We start from the raw sequence: 12,195 nt of genomic DNA on the forward strand, positions 1-12,195 counted from the left end.
CATTCCATCCTTGATGGGCCCCTTTCTGTCTGCACAGGTGCTACATTATGACCTTCCATGGAGTTGTAAATTCTGTTGGCTGTTGTTACGCACATCCTTGCAGCTAGGAACTGCAAGCCGCTTCTCTGTTACTGGTTTAGTTGGGTTCAGGCTCTACATGCTACTAGGCCTAAACTGTACATATGCATGACACACTGCAAGCTGCCTGGAGCTCAGGAGTTGTGCAAGACAGGTGAAGACAGCAGCCAAAAGCAGCCGGAGCTGGAGGGTGGCCCCAGACAAACCACCATGGCTAGGTCCAGCTTCGGAACACTGCAGGCGCTGGAACCGAGTGCCAGGAACAGACAAAGCCAGTCTCGCTGCGGAGCAGCCCAGTTCCCTCCTTGGAAGGAGTAGCGCTTTTAGCAGATAAGGAGGTTGCAGTGGGTTGGAGGGGCAGCTACAAAGTTACATTTCAGTAGCAACACCCATTTCAACCCAAGCGCCAAGAATCCATCCCAACCTCCAGGGCCTCCTCAGGCATGTCACAGGGCAAAGCCCATCCTCTCCCATTCAAAATTAAGCTACTACCCTTTGAAACACTCCTGCAGCCAGGGGAGAGCTGGTGTAATGCAGCAGCCAGGAGGATGGGCTGTGAATCAGGAATTCCTCTTGCAAAGGTTGCCTCTGTGGTGAACTCTTCCTGGGTGGCCTCAGGCAAGCCCTTGTTGCCCTGGAACCCACACAGGCAGCCTGAGGTTCCTTACCTGGAGTACTAAATTCCAATTTAACACTCTGAGGGAAGGAATAGCGGAAAACAGCTTGTTTATTGCTGGTACCATATCAAGGTGGCTGAGTGGTGAAAAATGCTGGTCTGTCAGCTGGAAGGTTGGCAGCCCAGGAGTTTGAGACCCCAGTGCTGCGGAACAGCATGAGCTCCTGTTTCTTGCCTCAGCTCCTGCCAACCTAGCCATTCGAAAGCATGTAAATGCAAGTAGATAAATAGGTACCACTTTGGTGGGAAGGTAACAGTGTTCTGTGCACCAAAGCTGGCATCACCCCCTACAGTCATATACGGCTGTGCAGGGGAAACCTTTACCTTTACCATACCAAGGAAGCAAGGAGGCTAGTTGCCTCAGATCATGTGCAACCTCCTGATTTTAGAAATGGGCTGTCAGATGCGAGGAGGGGCACCAGGACGCAGGTCTCTTGTTATCTGGAGTGCTCCCTGGGGCATTTGGTGGGCTGCTGTGAGATACGGGAAGCTGGACTAGGTGGGCCTATGGCCTGATCCAGTGGGGCTGTTCTTATGTTCTTAACTACAATTCCCAGGAAGCCTTGCAGGTCTCTTGTTATCTGGAGTGCTCCCTGGGGCATTTGGTGGGCTGTTGTGAGATACAGGAAGCTGGACTAGGTGGGCCTATGGCCTGAGCCAGTGGGGCTGTTCTTATGTTCTTAACTACAATTCCCAGGAAGCCTTGCAGGTCTCTTGTTATCTGGAGTGCTCCCTGGGGCATTTGGTGGGCTGCTGTGAGATACGGGAAGCTGGACTAGATGGGCCTATGGCCTGATCCAGTGGGGCTGTTCTTATGTTCTTAAACTACAATTCCCAGGAGGCCTTGCAGGTCTCTTGTTGTCTTGTGTGCTCCCTGGGGCATTTGGTGGGCTGCTGTGAGATACGGGAAGCTGGACTAGATGGGCCTTTGGCCTGATCCAGTGGGGCTGTTCTTATGATGCGCAAGTGTAGCTAGACACAGCTAGCTTTTTATACCCATTTCAACTAATAAGCAGGGCTAGCAAAACTAAGGGGACAAGGGTCCAGTAACTGTCCGCTTTCACTGTCCAGTCCCCCACCCACTGGCTTATCCCTTCACCCTTTACCATAGTGAGCTGGATTGTACTGGAGAGATAAGAGACCACAGGCACTTTGACGTAGGTTGTCCTGGCTCTGAGGTATTGTTGTTGCAGACTGACTCTTGAGGCCCAGCTATCTCTAAAACAACACACTGGGTGAGGGGTGGCTTCCAGCTTCTTGCTAACAAGCATAGAATCATAGAGTTGGAAGGGGCCTCATAGGTCATCTAGTCCAACCCCCTGCCTTAGGCAGGAAATCCTCTTAGAGCATCTCCGACAGGTGCTTGTCGAGCCTCTGCTTGAAGATCTCTAGTGAGGGATTGTCCACCACCTCGCTCGGCAATCTGTTCCACGGCCAAACTGCCCTGACCGTCAGGAACTTTTTCCTGCTGTCTAGTGGAAATCTCCTCTCTTGCAGTTTGCACCCTTTGGTTCCAGTTCTGCTTTCAGAGACAGCGAACAAATTATTCCCTTCTTCCATATGACAGCCCTTTAGGTGTTTGAAGACAGCTCTCAGATCCCCTCAGCCTTCCCTTCTCCAGGCTGAACATGCCAAGTTCCCTCAACCTTTCCTCGTAGGGCTTCTCCTCCAGCCCCCTGATCAGCCTCATTGCTCTCCTCTGAACCTGCTCCGGTTTGGCTGCATCTTTTTTCAAGTGGGGTGCCCAGAACTGGACACAGTACTCCAGGTGAGGTCTGACCAGTGCAAAGTAAAACAACCACAACTTCTCATGACTTGGAAGCTGCAGTTCTGTTCATGCAGGCTAAAATTGCATTCGCCTTCTTTGCAGTCGCATCACACTGCTAACTCATGTCCATCCTGTGATTCCCCACAACTGCAAGATCCCGCTCACATGTAGTGCTGCCAAGCCAGGTATCTCCCATTTTATACCTGCATCTTTGGTTGTTTTTGCCCAAGTGCAGAACTTTGCATTTATCCCTGTTGAACTTCATCCTTTTCATTTCAGCCCAGTATTCCATTTTGCCCAGGTCTCCCTGAAGCCTTCTACTGTCTTCTGTTGGATTTGCTACTCCTCCCAGTTTGATGTCATCTGCAAATTTGATGAGGCTCCCTTGTATCCCCTCATCCAAGTCATTGATTAAGATATTAAAGAGAACCAGGCCCAAGACAGAGCCCTGGGGTACCCCACTCAAAACTGCCCTCCAGGTTGACGCAGAGCCATTGACAAACACCCTCTGTGTACAGCCGTCCAACCAGTTGCAAATCCATCTGACGATTGTATCATCAAACCCGTATTTTACCAACTTGCTGATTAGGATGTCATGTGGGACCTTGTCAAATGCTTTACTGAAGTCAAGATATATTCCAGCTACACATGCCCACAGTCTAGTAAGCTAGTGACCTGATAAAAAAAGGAGATGCGATTTGTCTGGCATGATTTATATTTGACAAATCCACGTTGGGTTCTATTGATCACAGAGTTGTTGTCTAGATGTGGGCAAACTGTGTTTTTTATGATTTGTTCTAATATCTTCCCTGGTATTGAAGTCAGACCGATAGGTCTGTAATTCCTGGGTCTTCTTTTTTCCCCTTCTTAAAGACTGGAACCACATTAGCCTGTCTCCATTGTAGCGGCACCTCCCCCATCCTCCAGGATTTTTCAAAGATAATTAACAGAGACTCTGAAAGTACCTCCGCCTTTAGTACTCTAGGATGCAGTGCATCTGGTCCAAATGACTTGAATACATTTAGGCCAAGTAAGTGGTTTTTAACTAGTTCCCTGTCAATCCTAAGCTGCAGCCCTGTGCCGTCCTGGTTTTCATTACCATATTTTTTGCTCCATAAGACGCACTTTTTCCCCCCAAAAAAGTGGGGGGAGAAGTGTGTGCGTCTTATGGAGCGAATACTGCAAAGCTGCAGGCGTTCTCAGGGCAGCAGAGCCTCCTTGGCAGGTGCTTCTGCCCCTGACCAGGGTCCTGCCTGCCTGCTCAATGGTAATGCAAATGCAAATGCAATGGTAATGCAAATGCAAATTGTAATGCAAATGCAGGCGCTCAATGGTAATGCAAATGTAATGCTTAGTGACAATGCACTTGCAGAAAAATACTACAGTACCTCATTCTACCAGTGCAAGGATGATAAAGCAGAAAAGGCTAGCATGTAAAATTCCTTTTAAACTAGAGGTAGTAAAATATGCTGTATCACACGAAAAAGGAAGGAAGACCTCGCATTGATACCAGCAAGACCCGGGATCAGAGAAAAGTGGAGGAATTTGCACAAGCGCTTGAGGAATCTCTTCCAGGCCCGGCCGACGCAAACGCATCCAACAGATGGGAACATTTCAAGAATACCGTTTACAACAATGCCTTGTCCATATTTGGCAAGAAGACCAACAAGGCGGCAGACTGGTTTGAAGCCCACTCTGAGGAGTTGACGCCAGTCATTGAGGAAAAGAGGAGAGCTCAAGCAGCATACAAGGCCTGTCCCAGTGAGCGCAACCTGCAGGTCCTCCGAACTGCTCGCAGCAAAGTCCAACAGACTGCCAGGAGATGTGCTAACGACTACTGGCTCCAGCTCTGTTCCGAGATACAGATAGCAGCTGACACGGGCAACATCAAGGGGATGTATGATGGTATCAAGCAGGCCCTAGGTCCAACACAGAAGAAAATTGCCCCTCTGAAGTCTGCCACAGGCGAGGTCATCCAGGATCGGGCGCAGCAGATGGAACGCTGGGTGCAGCACTACTCTGAGCTATATTCCAGAGAAAATGTAGTCACCGAAGAAGCACTGAACAACATTGAGTGCCTGCCTGTGCTGGAAGAGCTTGACAGTGAACCAACCCTAGAAGAACTTCACGTGGCCCTGGACTCCCTTGCCTTTGGCAAGGCACCTGGAAAAGACAGCATCCCTGCTGAAGTCCTAAAATGCTGCAAAGAGATCATCGTCACTGAGCTGCATGAAATCCTCTGTCTCTGCTGGAGAGAAGGTGGAGCACCTCAAGACATGAGGGATGCAAACATCATCACGCTGTACAAGAACAAAGGTGACAGGGGTGACTGCAACAACTACCGCGGCATCTCTCTCCTTAGCGTTGTAGGAAAGCTGTTTGCCCGAGTTGTACTAAAGAGGCTCCAGGTACTTGCAGAGAGCGTCTATCCAGAATCACAGTGTGGATTCCGAGCCAACAGGTCCACCACTGATATGGTATTCTCCCTTAGACAACTGCAGGAGAAATGCAGGGAACAACGACAGCCACTCTTTATAGCCTTCATAGATCTCACAAAGGCTTTTGACCTGGTCAGCAGAGACGGCCTCTTCAAGATTCTCCCCAAGATTGGATGTCCACCCAGGCTCCTCAGCATCATCAGATCTTTCCACAAGGACATGAAGGGCACTGTTGTCTTTGATGGCTCCACATCAGACCCTATTGACATCCGAAGCGGAGTGAAGCAGGGCTGTGTTCTTGTGCCAACCTTGTTTGGGATTTTCTTCACTGTCCTGCTGAAGCAGGCCTTTGGAACTGCAACAGAAGGCATCTATCTCCGGACCAGATCAGACGGAAAGCTCTTCAACCTCTCCAGACTGAGAGCAAAATCCAAAGTCCAGCTGAAATGTCTGCGTGACTTCCTCTTTGCCGACGATGCAGCTGTCACTACCCACTCTGCCAAAGATTTCCAGCAGCTCATGGATCATTTTAGCAAGGCCTGCCAAGATTTTGGACTGACAATCAGCCTGAAGAAAACACAGGTCATGGTTCAGGATGTGGACTCATTTCCCTGCATTACAATCTCTGAGCATGAACTGGAGGTTGTCCATGACTTTGTGTACCTTGGCTCAACGATCTCCGACACTCATTCTCTCGATACCGAGCTAAACAAGCGCATCGGTAAAGCAGCTACCACGTTTTCCAGACTCACAAAGAGAGTCTGGTCCAACAAGAAGCTGACGGAACATACCAAGATCCAGGTCTACAGAGCTTGCGTCCTGAGTACACTTCTGTACTGCAGCGAGTCATGGACTCTTCGCTCACAACAGGAGAGGAAACTGAGCGCTTTCCACATGCGCTGCCTCCGACGCATCCTCGGCATCACCTGGCAGGACAAAGTTCCAAACAACACAGTCCTGGAACGTGCTGGAATCCCTAGCATGTATTCACTGCTGAAACAGAGACGCCTGCGTTGGCTTGGTCATGTCGTGAGAATGGATGATGGCCGGATCCCAAAGGATCTCCTCTATGGAGAACTCGTGCAAGGAAAGCGCCCTACAGGTAGACCACAGCTGCGATACAAGGACATCTGCAAGAGGGATCTGAAGGCCTTAGGGATGGACCTCAAGAAGTGGGAAACCCTGGCCTCTGAGCGGCCTGCTTGGAGGCAGGCTGTGCAGCATGGCCTTTCCCAGTTTGAAGAGACACTTTGCCAACAGTCTGAGGCTAAGAGGCAAAGAAGGAAGGCCCATAGCCAGGGAGATAGACCAGGGACAGACTGCACTTGCTCCTGGTGTGGAAGGGATTGTCACTCCCGGATTGGCCTTTTCAGCCACACTAGACGCTGTGCCAGAACCACCTTTCAGAGCGCGATACCATAGTCTTTCGAGACTGAAGGTTGCCAATACAAGTAAAATATGCTAAGGAGCATGGAAACAGAGCAGCGGAGAGACATATTTTATTACACTATTTGGTTCAGAATATTTTTTTTCCTGTTTTCCTCCTCTAAAAACTAGGTGCGTCTTATGGTCAGGTGTGTCTTATAGAGCAAAAAATACGGTACCTCTTCAGCGATGTAAGCATGTCCCCCCATCAGCCAAGGACACAGCACTCCCACTTGCACAATCCTTGCTAACTAGGAGTTGAGCAGCTCTGCCTTCTCTTGGTTTCCAGACACTGATTGACCATCCTTGTCCAGGAGCAGTCCCACCCCTCGTTTCTCTTCCTCTTTCCTTGGGCATAGCTAAAAAAACCCTTCTTGTTGCTCTTGACATCCCTGGCCAGCCTTAGCTCGTACTGGGCTTTAGCATTCCTAACCCTCGCCCTGCAAGACCTGGCTATCTGACCGTATTCCTCCCTGGTGATCAGTCCCATCTTCCATTTTCTATACGTCTTTTTTAATCTTCAACTCACCGCTGAGTTGCTTGTTGAGCCGTCCTGGTTTTTTGAGGCATCTTCCCTTTTCTTTTTCATCTGCCTGGGCCTCTAGAAGCTGCTTCTTAAAGCGCTCCCACCCACCTTGTGCCCATTTTCCCATGAGTTCAACAGCCCTCAACTCTCTGTGCTTGTTAAAATCAGCCTTCCTGAAATCCAGCGCACGGGTTTCACTGCATGTTCCTTTTGTATCCCATAAGAGTGAGAATGCCAGCAGTTCGTGATCACTTTCTCCTTGGTTTCCTACTACTTTGACAGCTTCAACCAATTCTAACCAATCCTAACCAATTGGGCTTTAACCAATTGGTAAGGATCAGGTCAAGGATGGCCCCCTCCCATTCCTTCCTCCACTTTCTGGAAGATGAAGTTATCCTCCAGGCACAACAGGAATTTATTGGAGCTGACATGCTTGGCTGAATTAGTCTCCCAACAGATGTCCAGATAGTTAAAGTCCCCCATTACACCAACCTCGTGTTCCCTTGCAATGTCTGCCAGTTGTTTCAAGAAAACATCATCCACTTCCTCCCCTTGACCTGGCAGTCTATAGTAGACTCCCACCACACTGCTGTATTTGTGGTTTTTCCCCATAACGTTCACCCAGATGCTCTCCACAGGGGTACCTGGATAGCTTTGTTGGACTTCCGAGCAGGTGTAGACATTTTTTAACGTATAATGCCACTCCACCTCCCCTTTTACTACATCTGTTCTTCCTGAACAACTGATAGCCTTCCATTTCTGCATTCCAATCATGGGAGTCATCCCACCAGCTTTTGGTTATTCCTATTAAGTCAAATTTCCCTTCCCTTGCTAGAAGTTCAACCTCATCTTGTTTATTTCCCATGCTCCATGCATTTGTATATATGCAGCATAAACCCTGCAGATTGTGACTCAATGTCCCTTCCCCTTCTTTAATTAGGCTGGACCTCTCCAAATATTGCCTAGTTACAGAGATCTTTAAGGCCAGCATCAGAACTAATGTTAAAATGGCATTACTTTGGCCAGTGTAGTGAGAGCTCCTGGCTCACAGCAACACCCTCCTCTCTCTGTCTCAGTCTTCCTAGCTGTAGTATGGGGAGATGACTTGCTTATCCACCAGGTGTGTTGCAAGGACAACATCAAGAGGACCCACCCAAAGCCCTGCACACACCCAGAAAGTGCAACAGCGGCACCAGGATCCTGCCTAAGTCACCTGCAGAAAGCAGCTGTGGGGGGGGGGTCTGTTTGGAAAGAGAGTCTGGGGGCTCACTGTACTCTTAGGAAGGAAAACGGCTTCAGAAATGTTTACAGACCATTTTAAAACAGGGAAAGCAGGGCGTACTGTGTTCCGAGCGAGCCCCTCTGCTGCACAGGACACAGGCACAGGGGGTGCTCTTTGTGGCTGGAAGCTCTCCGTGCCCAGGCCAGCACTCAGTTCTGCTTGCTGCAGACCACCCTACCCTTGCCCCTCCAACAGCAGCCAGAGGGGCAGGCAGACACAGGACGGGAGCAGCAAGACGTCCCCCATTACTCCGAAGCTCTGTTTACTGCGACATTCAGGCTCCCCCACACTGGGTCAGATTCAGAACTTCCCCCAGTCCACATGACGGAGTCCATCAGGAGTGGGAGGTGTCCTGAGGCTTGTCCTTAGCACCCAGGCGGCGGAAGAATCGCGCCAGGACAGAGCCCTCTTGAGGAGGGGCAGGGGGAGGTGGGGCTCTCCAACTCCTCAGGGAGAGTCTTGTGGAAGAGGTGGGGAAAGCGAAATCTATTTGGGGTGCCTGGCAAGAGAAGCCCCTTGGAGGGGTTCGGATGGCAGTTGGGGCCTCCTGCAAGTCACAGCTGGGGGGGGCACAGGCAGGTTCTGGAGCAGAAGCTTCCATGCCAGAAGGGTGCATGATGAGCGTGTGTCAAGGGCCAAGGGGCAGCTGTGCCGGCTTCCCTCCAGCCCAGGGATTGTCTGCAGCAAGGTGAGGCCCCTGGAGGAAGAGTGGGTCTAGCTCCACGTCCTGCAGGCCGGGGTCCAGAGCCGAGCACGTGGCGATGGAGCGGCGCTTTGCCTTCCTCTCCTGCTGCTGCGCTGCTGCCTTCCAGGCCTGGTTCTCCTGCGGTGGGCGGGAGAAAGAAGCAAGGCAGGCTGAGGCCAGGGAGGAACTGCAGCGGGCTCTGGGGCAGGCACTACTGAAGGGAGCCCCCAGGCTCAATCACAGGCAGGACAGAGGGGGGAATCCTGCAGCAGTCTGGCGCAGGAGGCCAGACTTGCCTGGAGAGACCGTGCCTTGCTCTTTCCTCCCCGCCCTGCATCACCGCAGGGGTGACCCGCCAGTCATTTCCTTGCCCACCCATGCTTGGGGGGGGGCTGTGAAAGGGCCTGTGTGCACAGAGGAGGCTGTGGAATTGCCTGGCTTACCTGGACTGCAGCGAGAAAGCGCTCTCCAAAGGTATGGAAGATGCCACGGCACTCAGCCACACTGAAGCTCTCCAGGTCCTCGCAGAGGAAGTTGCAGAGCGTCCCTGTGACCTGGCGGAAACCCTCCAGGGAAGCCCTCATGAGGCTTGGCCTCTGCCTCATGCAAGAAACCGGCCATTGGGCCTCCAGGCCCGGGGCCTTCGTGCTCCCCTGAGCCCCCAAGAGGCGCTGACCCAGTTTCTGAAACTCTGCCATCCCCTCCTGATCCACAAGCCTGAAGAAGAACAGGCAAGATGATCTGTGGGTGCTCAGCCAGGCGCTACAGATGGGGCTGCTGACACTGGCCTGGGGCAAGACCCCCAACGGCCTCCTCCCTAAATGCATTGGGTGGGGACAGAAGCAGATTGAAAGCAGATTAAAGCTGTAAAACACAGCTCTGGAGAGGCTGAATTTGATACCCAAATTTGTCGTAAATTTGTGTACTATACAGTTTTTGTCATAGCCTTGGAGGCCTGGGCCCCTGGGATTTTGTCCTCCTGCCCCCCCTTCAGGTCTGACTACAGGCACCTTCAGCTCCTCTCTGCACCTGATCCCCCCCCCCCCACAGTGGCCAGCAAACTGGCAGCCCTGCCTCGAGAGTGAAGGTGCAGGACGATGACTGGAGCCTGGTCCAGCAGCCCCCTCCACAGTCCCAGTTCAAACATCTGGTGCGCTGTGATACCTCTGCTAGACTCCTCCTCAGGGAGCCCGGTGCCAGTGAGCAGCCAGTCTGCCAGGCAGGCCAGGGGGAGGAGTGAACCACCCAAGCCCCCTGCCCAACTCTCCAAGCAGCACAAAAGAACTGCCAACTACCCAAAGCCCCCGAGAGCCATTGTTCAGGATGAGGCTGCTGTGCTGTTTCAGCTCCCCACCAGTGCTCCAAAGGGGGCTCCCAATGGGGGCCCAGGAAGTTCCCCTCCTCCCCGAGAGGCAGGCCCAAGATGTGGAGCTTGCTGGGAAAACACAGCAGAGTTGGAACCTTCTTCTTCACCTCCTGCGTGGGCAGGAGAGGGAGGGATCAGTCAACTCTCCCCTCAGCCACAAGAAGGATGGGTCCAGCCAGCGCAGCATGACCTTGCTGCACGCAGTCGTTCCCGTGCCCGAGCTCCCTGGAGTCCCATGGGACTGTCACACGCAGCCAGGGGCAACAGAACCTGTGCCTGCCACCCCAAGAGTTACAGCCCGGCTTCAAGACGGAAACCACTTGGTTGGGGCCTGGGAAGCACCTGCAAGCAGCCCTCTTCCAGAGAGCCTGTGAGCACTGTCAGCCTGGCACCATGGGCATGCCCCGCATGGCACCAAGTTGGTCTGCTGGGAGGCCTGGGCCAAACCGCCACAGCTCCCCTCTGCCTGTTTTCCAGCCTGAGAGGCTGAAGCCAAAAGCCCTAACTAAGGGGGAGCGCATGGCTGAGAGAGCAGAGGCAGGATGTCACTGCCACCCTTGTTGGCTCTGTGCTTGCGCTTGGCTCGGCTTTCCTCGTGCCTGGTGCCTGCTCCTCCTTGAGGAAAGTCTTTGCTCCAGCAGCTGAAGAGAGCCGGGCCTGTCTGGCTGAGACCAGAGCTGCAGGCATCCCTCCCCTCTCCCCAGCAAGGGCTGCAGCAGGGGGAACCCCAAGTGACTGGCTAGACTCGGGCTGGAACTGTCAGCTCCACCTCCCCCAGGTCAGCCTGACTGCCAGAGGCTGCGGTCCTCCCCTTGAGGAACTGGAGAGCCAGCAAGAAGCAGGTCAGGTGGGCCGCCTGTCTCACGTGTCCAAGCGTGCATTCAGATGGCTTCCAATCAGAGATTCCAGTGGCTTCCTTGCAAGTGAGATGCAGCGCCCTCTGCAGGGCCTGGCAGTCCGAATTCCTGACCCCACCACCAGAATCTCTCTCAGGACTTCTATCTTCTGCCCTTCCTGGGAGTGTGGATGGGTCCAAGGGAAGGCCACTGCTGCATGGCCCCCTTCAAACTGTCGAATCAGTCGGGAGCCAGAGCAACACCCACTGGCGGGGCAGCAGTTGCTGACGGAGCTAAACTGGAATGGGAGCCTTGGTCTGCCTGCCCAACCAACAGCCACAGCAGCCAGAGGCTCAGCCACGGCCCACATCGAACTGGAAGACAGATCTGGGTCAAAGTCCAGGCTAGAGCCCAAATCCACCCACCTGGCTGACCTGAATTAAGGTGGTGCTCTGGAGTTAAGGCAGTGCTTGTGCCCCCCCCCAACACAAACACTGGATCTGTCCCTGCCTGGGAGTGGTGGGTTGGGGCAAGGTCCCTGCGCAGCCCAGAGGCCACTATCCCAGGGCCCCACGAGACCAAACCCCGATGGGGAAGGGGAGTGCCCCTCACCCCCACAACTGGTCGGTTTTGTGTTGGAATCCGGGGTGCCAGAAGCGGCTCTGAATATTCAAACCAGTACCTCTCCCCCCTGCACATGGCATCCCTTCAGTGCTCCCCCAATGTGAGAGATGGAGCCCTGTAACACACACCCCAAGTCTGCTCCCCAGGGCCACAAAGTGCAGGAGGGCCGTGCCAGGCCTGTTGGCTTTGGTGTCAGCCAGACGGAGCAGTGAGGGCACTCGGAAGCCAAGCGCCTAACCCCAAGTCTGCTCCCCAGCAGCCTCCATGTACTCTCTCCAGAGTGCATTTTAAAACAGGGAAAGCAGGGCGTACTCTCCATGGAGAGATTGGACTCTTTTTACCCTCCCTTTCAACCTCCTTCTAACCAGCCTCCTCATTTGAGGGAAGTCCGCCCGTCGGAAGTCAAGGGTTTTTGTTAGAGATTTGCCTGGTATTCTTCCCCCAACGTGCATGTCAAAACGGATCGCAGCATGATCACTGTTCCCCAATGG

This window comes from Tiliqua scincoides, chromosome 3, assembly GCF_035046505.1.
Source record: "Tiliqua scincoides isolate rTilSci1 chromosome 3, rTilSci1.hap2, whole genome shotgun sequence".
Lineage (NCBI taxonomy): Eukaryota > Metazoa > Chordata > Lepidosauria > Squamata > Scincidae > Tiliqua > Tiliqua scincoides.